Source organism: Lepidothrix coronata, unplaced genomic scaffold, assembly GCF_001604755.1.
Source record: "Lepidothrix coronata isolate B3197 unplaced genomic scaffold, Lepidothrix_coronata-1.0 Scaffold47, whole genome shotgun sequence".
Taxonomy (NCBI): Eukaryota; Metazoa; Chordata; class Aves; order Passeriformes; family Pipridae; genus Lepidothrix; species Lepidothrix coronata.
In genome coordinates, this window is record NW_016690227.1 from 3014621 (window position 1) to 3026796 (window position 12176).

At 36.2% G+C, this 12176-nt stretch overlaps 1 long non-coding RNA gene across 1 annotated transcript in view; it reads right to left on the reverse strand.

The window, feature by feature from the left end:
* Nucleotides 1-6159: 6159 nt before the first annotated feature.
* Nucleotides 6160-12176, reverse strand: part of LOC108497363 — a 9266-nt gene continuing 3249 nt past the window's right edge. Inside the window, exons 3-4 of the long non-coding RNA XR_001874781.1 lie at nucleotides 8531-8682; nucleotides 6160-6236 (exon numbers count right to left, since the gene is read on the reverse strand). This is a non-coding gene — a long non-coding RNA (uncharacterized LOC108497363). The remainder of the gene's footprint in view (nucleotides 6237-8530; nucleotides 8683-12176) is intronic.

Here is a 12176-nt window from a genome sequence, read left to right on the forward strand (position 1 = left end):
TAGACAGTGGTCCTGGAAATTTCCATCAGGATGACGGTTGATCACCTGGACTCCTCGTGGTCGACCCCTCCATATTGGTTCCTATTAATATACTTAGAACAAAACATCTTTAAACTACATTATGCTAACTCATCATTGAGTTGTGTTAATCATTCCGCAGCTTTACAGAACTTGTGGTTAGGCATTGCACAACACGTTAACTTATGATTCCAACAAAGCATTCAACATAATATAGCAACTTTTTTAACTCTTTTCAATTTTGAACAGCAAATTTTTTTAGATCACTTATAACAGGCCCAACACTGATCCCTGGGGAACACCACTAGTGACCGGCCACCAACTGGATGCAGCACCGTTCACCACCACTCTCTGGGCCCAGCCCTCCAGCAAGTTCCTAAGCCAGCAGAGAGTGCCCCTGTCCAAGCCGTGGGCTGCCAGCTTTTTCAGGAGTATGCTGTGGGAGATGGTGTCAAAGAAGAATTAGGAGACACTGGTTTGACAATAGAAGAAGCAGAAAGGCCAAAATCAGATTTTTCCTAAGTTGCTCATGCAACTTCAAATTATAGTCCATATTTCCTTCACACAGAGTATCTACAAATTGTTATCATTCCACTTTACTCTGTTGAATATTCTCCAAGATAGCTAGGAGCATTTAAAAATAAAAACTGAAACATGAACTTGCCCTCTTCACAACATGGCAGTTATCTTCACAGACTGATAGATTGCTTAGAAATGTAGATGTTCTGTATAAAGCCAACTCATGTAAAAATTAACGCACTATGCATAACCCAAAGAGACACGGCATAACATCACCCATAATCAAGTCAGAAGCCTAATGCATTAGTTGTAATGTTTTATGGAAGAAGGCTGACAAGATACAAATGGAGAACTGTGTATGGTAATGTAAGAATAAGTATTTCAGTCCAATGCTCAGTGTATGAAAAAAAACAACGTGGGCTCAAAGTAGTCACCTTGCATCCTTCTCCTTCAGGAAAATTCAAGTTTAGAACAATATTCTGGATTGAATCCCAAGTTCATGAGTCTATGAACCACAACAAAACCTCTTTTTTGCATAAAAGATTTCAAAACAGTCATAGGCAACAATACAGACTTTAGATGCTCATTTCATCATTTCTATTGTCAGGGCCTAAAAGGTCTCTTAATTGGTTTATTTTTAAACTAAAAATTAATCCACTTTCTTAAACCTTAATATGTGTAGTCAGTGAATTCTCCTCCTGAATTAAATCAAGTTTCCGCTCGAGTCAGGCATATATTTCCTGTAGATGTCTCTGGGAGACATCTGTATGCTTTAGTAAATAGCATCAGGGTTACCTGATGTCTCAGGAGGCAAAGTAGCAGAGTGCTAAATCTCTACAAATGTAGGCAGTTGCTCTGCCACAGAAGCAAAGGTTAAGTTTAACACTAAAACTCTGGTCAGCAGCCACATTGTTTTCTATTCTGCAACCCCACCGACTTGATATGATTTCTCCCAAACATGTAAGACAACTGAATAGAAATGTCATGCATATCATCTTTGCAACTGCAACTTGTGAGTACTGCTTTCACCTTTCTTTTAATTTCCTCACTTGGGAAAAAATTAAGAGAAATAATCACTTGCTAAAGTCACTTTATAACATAAACAGACATTTATGAGTGCTTATAAAATCATGTGATTTTCTAACTTGAAACTTAAATCCAAGTTGACCTGAACTAAGCTGACTTAAAGGCAATGCAATAAGCCTACTTGCTCAGAATGTCACTGCTACTAGTATTAATATAAGTCCAAGGGAAAAGATTTTTAAAAAAGGGATTTTTCCCCCCCCAGAAGTAGCTCTCATGAGTAGTTCATGTTATACTACAGGTCTTATAAAAGATAAAAGTGAACTTGGAGCCCACGAATCAGTGAAAATCTCTTTTGCTAAATTTGAAAGGTAGTGTTTTCTCTCTTGAAAGAAAAGCCTGAGTCATCACCACATGGTAATTTACTTCCAGACAGCCTGAAATGTAATTGCTCTCAACACTTCAGTAAGAAACAAGTACTGCATGCAATGGCTTGTTTAAGAAGTATTTACTAAAATTCCTTAGGCACCGTAGTGCATGAATGTGTTTCTTATCTATGGCAGCTACTTTATTTTGTTTCCTTCTAAGAGATGTCTGGTGCCTCCTAGTAGAGATGCTTTTTTTGTTTGGTTTTTTTTTTTCCTTAATTCACTTATGAACTCTTTATATTTTTTATATTCACATACAGATTTTGTACATTTCTTGAACTATGAGCTATCTAATTCTGTTGAAGCATTAATAGCTTACGTAGCCATCCCAGTAATCTGTGAAATGGGTTATCTACCTTGAAAACAAGAACTATAGAGAATGGAGATTTCTATCACCAAGATCACAGGGAACTAACAATGCCAGCGAATCATTTTAAAGTGTGTCTTTGAGTAAATAAATCTACTTTGGGAAGGATAAATGTTCCTCTATTAAGAGACTACTGAAATACCCTTTTGAAAAATATTACTTTCAGAAAAAATTGAACTAGAATGCTTACAGTGAAAAATTTTATGAATGGGTCAAAAAAAAATTCTTGACTTTTTAAAGCAGTCCTTGAAGTACAATCAAGTTACCAGAGATTCTTTGGGGAGTTATTCTAAGCTGCTTTTTTTCCCAAGTCATTCCAGCATAAACATGGCATTATGACTGGATTGTATGAGTTTTGTTGTGCAGATAAAAAAATAAGTGTAACAATGTACAGTTACCCTTAGACAGAGGACAAATCTGTTCGATATCAGGTTCGTACATACACAGGAAGGGATTAGGTCTCATAGAGTTCACCTACTGTCATAGCTCTAGCTAGTAGACTATTCTGAAGGTTGTTTATTGAAGAAAGAGGCAGTGCAGCAAGTATTTGATTAACTAGAACAATAGCATGAGAGATATCATAAAGACCCTTTTAAGTAACATCTTGAAATTCTAAAGGATATTGTTTATTGAAAGAAAATATGGCATATTGAATAAAGATAGTTATAATCAATTCCTTTTTAATTAGAAACTACCAAGATTTCCAAGAACCTAAACCTCTTCACAATGATACTAAAAACTTTCCTGTAATAGTCAGTGCAAGGAAGACCAAATGCAGTTATGTAATTTGTAGCTGGTATGTTACGCCACAGGCCGATAACCTTTGGCAGTTACCTAGATATATATAGATATATCTATATCTCTAGATAGATCTATATATAGATGATATATAGATCCCTAGAATCCATGGGATTCAGGCTTCAGGAAACACCCTGTGAACAAGTCCAATATGCATTAATCTAACTAACAAGTAATACTAACATCTAAATAAGAGTGTCAAAACATTAAACTATCAATTCTATACCTTACCTATTACTATTGACTTCATAATTGCTATAGACTATGAATAAAATCTTTTGTGACCACAGCCACAATGCTTACACAACGGACAAATGAAAAGCTGAGGAACACTGGGAAAATAAGTTTCCTTTTACAGCTGAAGGACAAAATCTTTAGAGCAGATGTTGTGCCTATTGATATTGGTAGGTGAAATAAAGTCAAGAATATTGCATGCACCAAAATATTTTCAACATTTGTGGCATTTGTAACACAAATATAACTTAATCTTTCATAGAATACACTTTGTAAAGATGTAAGCTACAGCCTCTTACAGGTTCAGAATGATGGTTAAGGAACAGGCTGATTGAAAAATGACTCCAAATACTTTAGAAGACACTTCAAATACCTTACGTGTCTAAATTGATGGATTCAAACCAAGTGGTCAGGTTTAAAACTTGGATGGTGTCCCAATATGTTGTTCTTTGGTATTGTCCATGTCCTTTGTCAGGAATGATGTATATGCCTCTACATCTTTCTCATGTACTCTCATACTAACTTTTAATAACTATTTTCTCCTTAGGTAAACCACTGAGGTAACCTGATATAGATAATCTTTTTTCCATCCCTTTAAATTAAACAAGAATTTGAAGGAGGAGGGGAAACAAACCCCAAACCCATCATCAAAATTATCACTACCACTTCCCACCTACATCTGGCTTTGATCGTGCACTTAAAGAGATTCCTGTTGGCAGCTAAGGATGTCTTTTGGTGAGCTCCTTTACATACAAGCTCTAAGTCTTCCTAGATGACATCTTTAAAAACATTCTGTGTTTTGTAAGCACAAATTCTGAAGTCACACAACTAAGAGGATACATGAAGAAAGTATACCTTTTCCTCAGTAGGCAAACCCCACTGACCTCACTGTTCCCTATTTCCTTTTGAATTCTTCAATCACAGAATAGGTCTGCCAGTGTTACTGAAATCAGGAGCTATTTCTGCTCTACACAAACTTAAATGAGACCATTTCCTGGCTAAATGAAAACATACTTCACATAATAAAGTTCTTGGACAGACTGAAAACCCTTGCTACAAATTAAGAAATGCCAAACACTTGGGGCTACCTAATGTAGAGGCATATACATTTTACTGCTAAGCATGGATTTAAAACTCTAATCATCCTAATAAAATAATTTTTCTTCTCCCACAAAATAAGAATATCTGACTTAAAACACAGGACAGACCTCAAGGTATTATCCTATTTTAAATGTCTGATAGCCATAAATAATTTTGCCCCTTGCAATATTATCAAGTGTGCCAGTAAAACATATAAAAATTAGCGAAAGTGGGAGATGCTACACATTGCTAATGTTCAGGATTAAAGGAGTCTTCCTGTAAGAAATGCAACCTCATATTCAGTGAGTCACAAGCACAACAGAGTTAAAATTGCCCTACACTGATTCTACCTTGAAGGTAAACCAACTACATTGCAATGCTATAAATACCTGCCTGGAAACGATTGCTGCCTGGAAGCCAAAGCCACTGCATTTTAGTGACTAGAATTCAGTTTAGCTTGAAGAGACAAAGGCTGAATAAAAACTTAAACTTCTGAAGCTCAATACTGAGTATAGGCAACCATGTATACTTCTGCTAATACATAAAGAGGAGGGAGAAAGTGTGAAGGCTCACACAAAAACCATACATCTATTTCAGGATATACAACATTAAAAAACCTCCATAAATAACCACACAATAATTTGTTCAGTTGAAAAGAAAAACCCTGGCCTGATATTTGCCCAGAAACATGAGTTTCCTTGGGATCAAATTGTGACTTTAGGCAGAAGTTAGATCCATGTCTAAATGAGTCTTCTTATGGTTCGTATACTATATTATCGTATCATATCAATGGTTGCTGCAGGGAGGTACTGGTAGTGACCTGAGGCTAAGTAGGACATCTACATCCTCTTACACACGACTGATTCAGAAAAAATACTTCATCCTTCTCTATTTCCAAAGTAACAGACTATCCCCATCTACCTGTGTTCAGTCCTGTTTAATAGCTTTATCAACAACCTGGATAATGAGTCCACCATCAGCAAGTTTGGAGATGACACCGGGCTAGGCAGGAGTGTTGATTTGCTGGAGGGCAGGAGGGCTCTGTAGGGGGATATGGATGGGCCAATGGTACGAGGTTCGATAAGGCCAAGTGCCAAGGCTTGCCCTTGGGTCACAACAACCCCATGCAGAGCTACAGACTGGGGGCAAGATTGGCTGGAAAATGGCCAAGCAGAAAAGGAGCTGGGGGTGTTGATCAACGGGTCGCTGAACATGAGCCAGCAATGTGCCCAGGTGGGCACACTGGAAAAACTGGCTTTAAGAACTGACATCTATAAGCAAAATGCCTTTATTAGAGTTGGATTCTTAAAAAAATGGAAATTAAAACAACCATCGGATGTTTCTATTAGAAGACTGTCTTTAAATAAGTTAGATTTGAAGTACCGGTGATACACCAACAAAGTGTAAGCCACATTATAGTTATGGTACAATATATGGTATAGTTATTAGGTTACAATATTACTTGAATAAACCTAGTATATTTTTCAGTTGACATATTGCATGTATATTATTCAATATAAAAAATTATATATATACTTATACTACATATAATTACATATCTAAAATTAAATATTAAAAAATTATTCACCTGGGAATATATTCAGCAAATCAGAAAGTTTCAGCTACATCCAGTTTTACGTAATACATGGACATGTGTGCTGAAAGGAACTAAATCACAAATATTTCTTCCAAGATAGAGATTTTTTTCTGTAAATTGCCTGTATTCTCTAAAATTTCCATTGTTTTGGCAAACCAATTAGGACACAAGTCTGAAAATAGAAAGTCAAACATAACATTTTAAATAATGCAGTATCTCCATTGCATGCAGACTTAAACAGCATTAATAGAAGATTTGCAACCAGCCTCTTGTTTGAATTTTTAAAGTAATTTGTATCAATAAAAATGAAAGTGAAGAAGCAGTTAACCAGCTAAGCAGTGGGTTCTGTCAGCAAGAATAATATTGCAACAATAATCCCTTCAAGAATAAGTTTAAATATTGAAAACAATAGCCACCTTAATGACTATATTTTTCCTCATTAGAGCAGTACTAAGGTGGCTGCTGAATTCCAGAACTAGAAGCTTCACATGAGTTTTGGCAGGTGAAGCTTGACAGAATGCCAGGAGGTACACATTTGGTGCTAATCAATAAACATTTGCTTTCAAACTTAACCATTAAGGATCTCTTAAAAACCCCCAATATTTGAAATTAACATTAAAAAATAGAGCAAAAAAGAATTCTGCAAGAAATGTTACATAAAGAAGAAGAAAGTCTTCAAATGTTTAAATAATTTTTACATTCTGAGATCCCAAACAGTAGAGGAAGCGGAGATCAGAGCATTTTACTGATCAGAAAAAAAAAACAAATGGCATAATGAAAAAATGATCTTCTGTCACAGGGACTGATCCAAAGCCAATTCATGTTACTGGAAGCTTTTCCCTGTGGTTTTCTTGATCTTTGGGACAGATCAGAATGAGGCCAAATACTTCTTTTTCTAGCAGAGTCTGTGGAGACCATCACAACACAAAGCTAACTGGACACAGAGGGCATCATGTGAGTGCAAATGATGAATATACTACAATTTTAAAAAATAAATATGTTTTAACTCAAATGAAAGTTTGCAGCAATGTCCCTAGAACAGCTATAAGCAGTTTTGCTTCAGGAAAAGAAGGTAACAGCATATGCTGTGAAAATAGGAAGGAACAAGTAAAAAGAAAAAGCACATGTCTCTGTAAATGTGTTTGGGTGAGAGAGGTGGCACTGCACAGTATGTATTTGTGGATTAGGTTATTAGAAGCATATGAAATATTTAGAAGCAATGAATTGAAATGCTATTTCTATATTAGGGCAAATTAAATGTTTAATTTTTGAGACAGTTTAATGAAGTTGTATCTAGTTCTCTGTCATACTCATTTTTCAGAACACTTTTTTCTGATCTCCTTACAGTCTAAATGTTATGCTGAATGAGCACTCTCCTGACCAAAGAAATTAGCTATAATATTTACTTATGATTCACAGGTATCAATTAGCACTGGGATCAAACCCAGTAGCTAGCTCTCTTTTATCATAGTGCAAAAATTCCTGCAGTGCAAGGAATGGCATATGCTTATTATGTTAATGATGAACCATTAATAGGATTATTCACATCAGCTAACATTTTATGTGAGGTGCCTAATTTGGTCAAAATACCCAAGTAGTTTTCCTTAATTCTTTCATTATTGCAGAAATAATACAACTGTGGTGACCTGGACAGGCTGATCTACCAATGAGGAGAGACAAGACAACACATTTAGTGGTTTTGTGTTGGGTGAAATGACTTCCTGTAACTAGTCCAGATCTGATGCTACACCAAAGTGTTAATGAGGCATGCATATCAGAAACTAGAAGTGATATACACCTTGTTAAGCCAGAACAAAGACTTTAAGAACTTGATTCTCATTCTGAACAAGTGTTTTATTAACAAGTAAGTGATCTTGGCATTGTGTTTGTCTTCTGCTTATCAAGCTGACTTCTTCCTGTTCTGTAATAAGTATTTTAGAGTCATTGTAAAAGAGATTTTGCATTTCTGCAAAATTGATTTCTTATTATTAAGTAGTGCCTTTTGCAGGCTTACTGGTGAATGTAGTTAACACCCTTTTACTCCAGGGAAAGATGCTAAATTACTTTTCAGTTAGAATGTATGACTTACTCCTTATACCAATGTCAGGTAAGAGCTCAGAAATCCTGTGTGAAAAATCTTCATTTCATTTTGCTTGACAAATATGTCTCAATCCTTGTTGAAAATAGCTGACTGAAGAGTCCTTCTCCAGTTTGAGTGAAGACTACTGTGTGACTATATTGACAGTTCTAGTGCTCCTTTGCTTAATAAAGGCTCATCCCTTAAAACCCAGGACTGTCTCTACCACAGTGGATATCAACAGAAGCTAACAGAGATGAATTTTGTAGTAGAACTAAAATGAACCTCAAACAAGGTCCAAGGTTGGTATTGCATTTGCAAGCATGAGTAACTTCAATCAGTGAAGAAAGTTCATAAGTTTATGCAAACAGGGACATGGGATGAAGTACCTGGAGCAGCTGATCACACAGTCAATGTGATAGTAGTTTACAAAATTACTTTTTCTTTTGTTGTTCACAGAAAATCATATGTGCTGGAGAAGCTTCTTGAACTGGTTTCCAGAATAGACTTTTCTCCATTTCATCACTTGTACAAGAAAAATCTATAGCATACAATAAAACACATTCTTATATTACATATCTCAGTTTTCCAAAATGGATGGAAGTATTGTATAGTGTAAAGATTGAATAAATTGTAAAATAGTATCTATATACATCTTTGTATTTTCTGAAAGCAAATTGTTTAACAAGTTCTTCAATAAGTATGTATTGTCTCCAAGGACTAGGTGTTTGAAATCAAATCAAAATTTACCTTTTTGGAGCATAAGTGTCCAGAACTCTTAAAAAGCTCTGTCCAGAGCTCTTAAAAAAAATGCAAACCACAACAAACAAACAAAGAAACAAAATATTTTAAAAAGGACTAAGGGGGACTTGACACTTTACAGCCCTAAGCCATCCTATACCCTGTTTTTTGAACTTCCTATTTTCTTCTACTTCCATGTGCCTTTCATTTTATGTCCCTTACATTTGGTTTTGAAGAACCCAGAATTTCAGGCCAAGACTGAGAGCAAATTTTTCCAATGCCAAGAGAAAAAGGACTGCTCTCTGTTTTCAGCTGAATTCAAAACAAACAAAAATGCACACTAAAAAATTTATCTTGATTTCTGAAAAAAAAATCAACCAAGAAGGAGAAAAGTCATACTTATTTGGATCCACAAGTCAAGATGATCTGGGCTCTTACAAAATCCCTCAGGTTTACTAAGACCTCAGATTCAGAGACGAGTCATGTCAGGTTTGACTTTTAAAACAAACTTTCAAATTGTATGGTTCTATAAAATACATCTTTTTTTAATGAAATTTCACCTCAACGTTGAGATTGTTCAGCCTGAAGAAGAGAAGGCTCCGGGAAAACCTTATAACAACCTTACAGTACCTAAAGAGAGTCTACAAGAAAGCTGGAGAAGGACTTTTCACAAGGGCATCTAGTGATAGGATAAGTGGGAATGGCTTAAAACAAAGAGAGAGTAGGTTTGGGTCACATATTAGGAAGAAATTCTTTACTGTGAGGGAGGTGAGACACTTTTACAGGATGCCCAGAGAAACTGTGGGCTCCCCATACATGGAAGCATTCAGAGGCAGGTTAGATGGGGTTTTGAGCAACTTGCTCTAGTAGAAGGTGTCCCTGCCTATGGCAGGAAGATTGAAACTAGATAATCTTTAAGGCTCTTTCCAACCCAAATCATTCTATGAGCCTATGAACTGAATGTGAAGGAAAAAAAGAATGAATGCAGTTCTGGATAGTACAAACTACATTTTTATCGATTCAAGACATTTACATCTCTTTCCCACTGCATAATCCAAGATAATGGATTTATAGAACTGTGTACATATAAGTGATAACTTGAAAAGATTGTATCTTACTGTCAGTAGATGCCCTACACAAATTCAAAGGAGTGTTGAAATATGTACAGTGAAGAAAAAACCAGAAGCATATTGCCTCATTTTAACACATATTATCTCTTTGATACTGTTATTAAGAGCAAAGACTTAGCAGCTCATGATGATCCTAGAACACAGGATCTATATTTAGTATAATACATTGGACAAAGGTGATAGCAGTTAATCAGATGAAAATTCACTAATAAATTGTTTTATGCTGTCACTGCTTATGATTAAAGTGATTATAGTTGCACTTGACTTCTTAAAGATAAATACAAAGAAGCTGTATGAATTATTGTACATTGGCACAAGCTCTCAGCCAAAAAGTCTCTACTAATACTGGGTTTCTAGTACCCAATAAACTCTAGTTCAGTATTGTTCTGTAGCTATTGTAAGATATTATTACATCTTCTGTTCAATTATTGACACCTTTATTGCTTTGTTCACTAAACCAAGTCGTCCTGCACGTGCTTCTTTGCAGTCAGACGCCCAGAAGACATATCTGCATTAACAGGGCTACAAACCCGCAAAGATTCTGTCTGTCCTATATAAATTGCATCTGCTCATCCATTCCCTGCTATAATAATCATAGATCTTCCTTACCACACTTATAGTTGCCTTCCATTTAAACTGAAAGGGATGGAAGTGACCAGTTTTAACTACCTATCCTATACTGACAGCTTTTAGAGCAGAGTCTGTAAAAAGCTTTGAGAATGTACTCAATAAACTCTTCTAAAAAAAAAAAAAGAAAAAGGTTGTTCCCTGTTATGGATTTCCTCCCCTCTTCTCTGCTGTAATTTCATTGGAAAAGAGATGTGAGTAAAGCTTATTCTCACATTTTCTTTCATTGTATTTTCTACAGTTTATTCTAGAGAAGAAATATGTCCCTAGTCTTTATTCTTTTCATGTATATGCCAGGGACACAGCATTTATTAAAGATTAAAAAAAAAACCCCAAACCCAAACACACCAAGTGGACTGCATCGTTTCCTATTGAAATAGGCCACTTTTCATCAGAAAGCTGTAAGCCCAGCTAGAAATAGCTAAAGATAGATATTTGTTACCTGGGTGAGTTACCAATTGAGTTCCTCGATTTTGTGTTAAAGGTTATTTCTGTGGAACCTTTTAGATCAACCATGATAAAAGCAAAGCCCAAGTAACTTTGGACTTTTTGGAACTGTAAACATATCTGAGAACACCATGAATTTTTCTTTTATTGTGCCTTAGCATTGAAGAATGTCTTCTTTTTGATGATTGAGCTTTATGTGTAGAGCTCAGGAGCAGAGGAAGTTGGAGAAGGCAGCTTTTAGTAGTCACTGCACCAAGGAACTACTTCTCACTCTTTCCTTTTCTTCAAAACAAACTGATTTTTACTTGTTCCTTCCCCTGTTTGCATAACAAGAATAGCATTATGCTGTTTCAAGAATGACGCCAATCATTCAGACTATTTTTCTCCATCAAGCTATACTACTGCAGACGTTTCATGTACTAATGTTTCATGAAACAAACTTCTTGGATTGGAAGCTCTCAGTAAGAACTTTATCTGCATCACAACTATGATACAGAAGTCCTGCATTATATACCTTACAGCGTGTCTTTAAATATTCATAAAATATAAAGTCTCTTGATAACATAACTACAGCTAATGGCCAAATTTACCATTTTATATTTCTAACTACTTTAGAGATATTATAATAAAGGCAAAGACTTCCCACCTAGCTTGTCATCTTTACCCTTTTAAAGCCTACACAACAGAAAAACGTGTTTGCAACTTGCTGCAGTTTTTACTGGAATTTACCAATTATTTTTAGCTTACTGTGGTGGTTTAGACCTTGGTTTTTCCCCCAGAGGCTGAAAAGTGGTAGACCCCAAGGGGTGGTAACCCCTGGAAGTTTTGCCCAATGGGCGCTCCTGCAAAAATGTAAACATATCACAAGCTCACCGGAAGAGATGAGTTGTAGTTTTTGGTTGTTTGTTGGAGTGGTGGCCATGTTGTGAGCCACGAGGTAGGGGCTCTGAGCCCCTTGGGGCCTCTGGCCCCCTCCCAGCCCCTGGCTGCGGGAAGATTGCAGAGACTTGGAACAGTCTTAGACTGGGCTAAGCGTCTGTAGTTATGCCGGGAGATGTTTTCTCCATGGGCGCAGAGCAGCAGCCGGCAC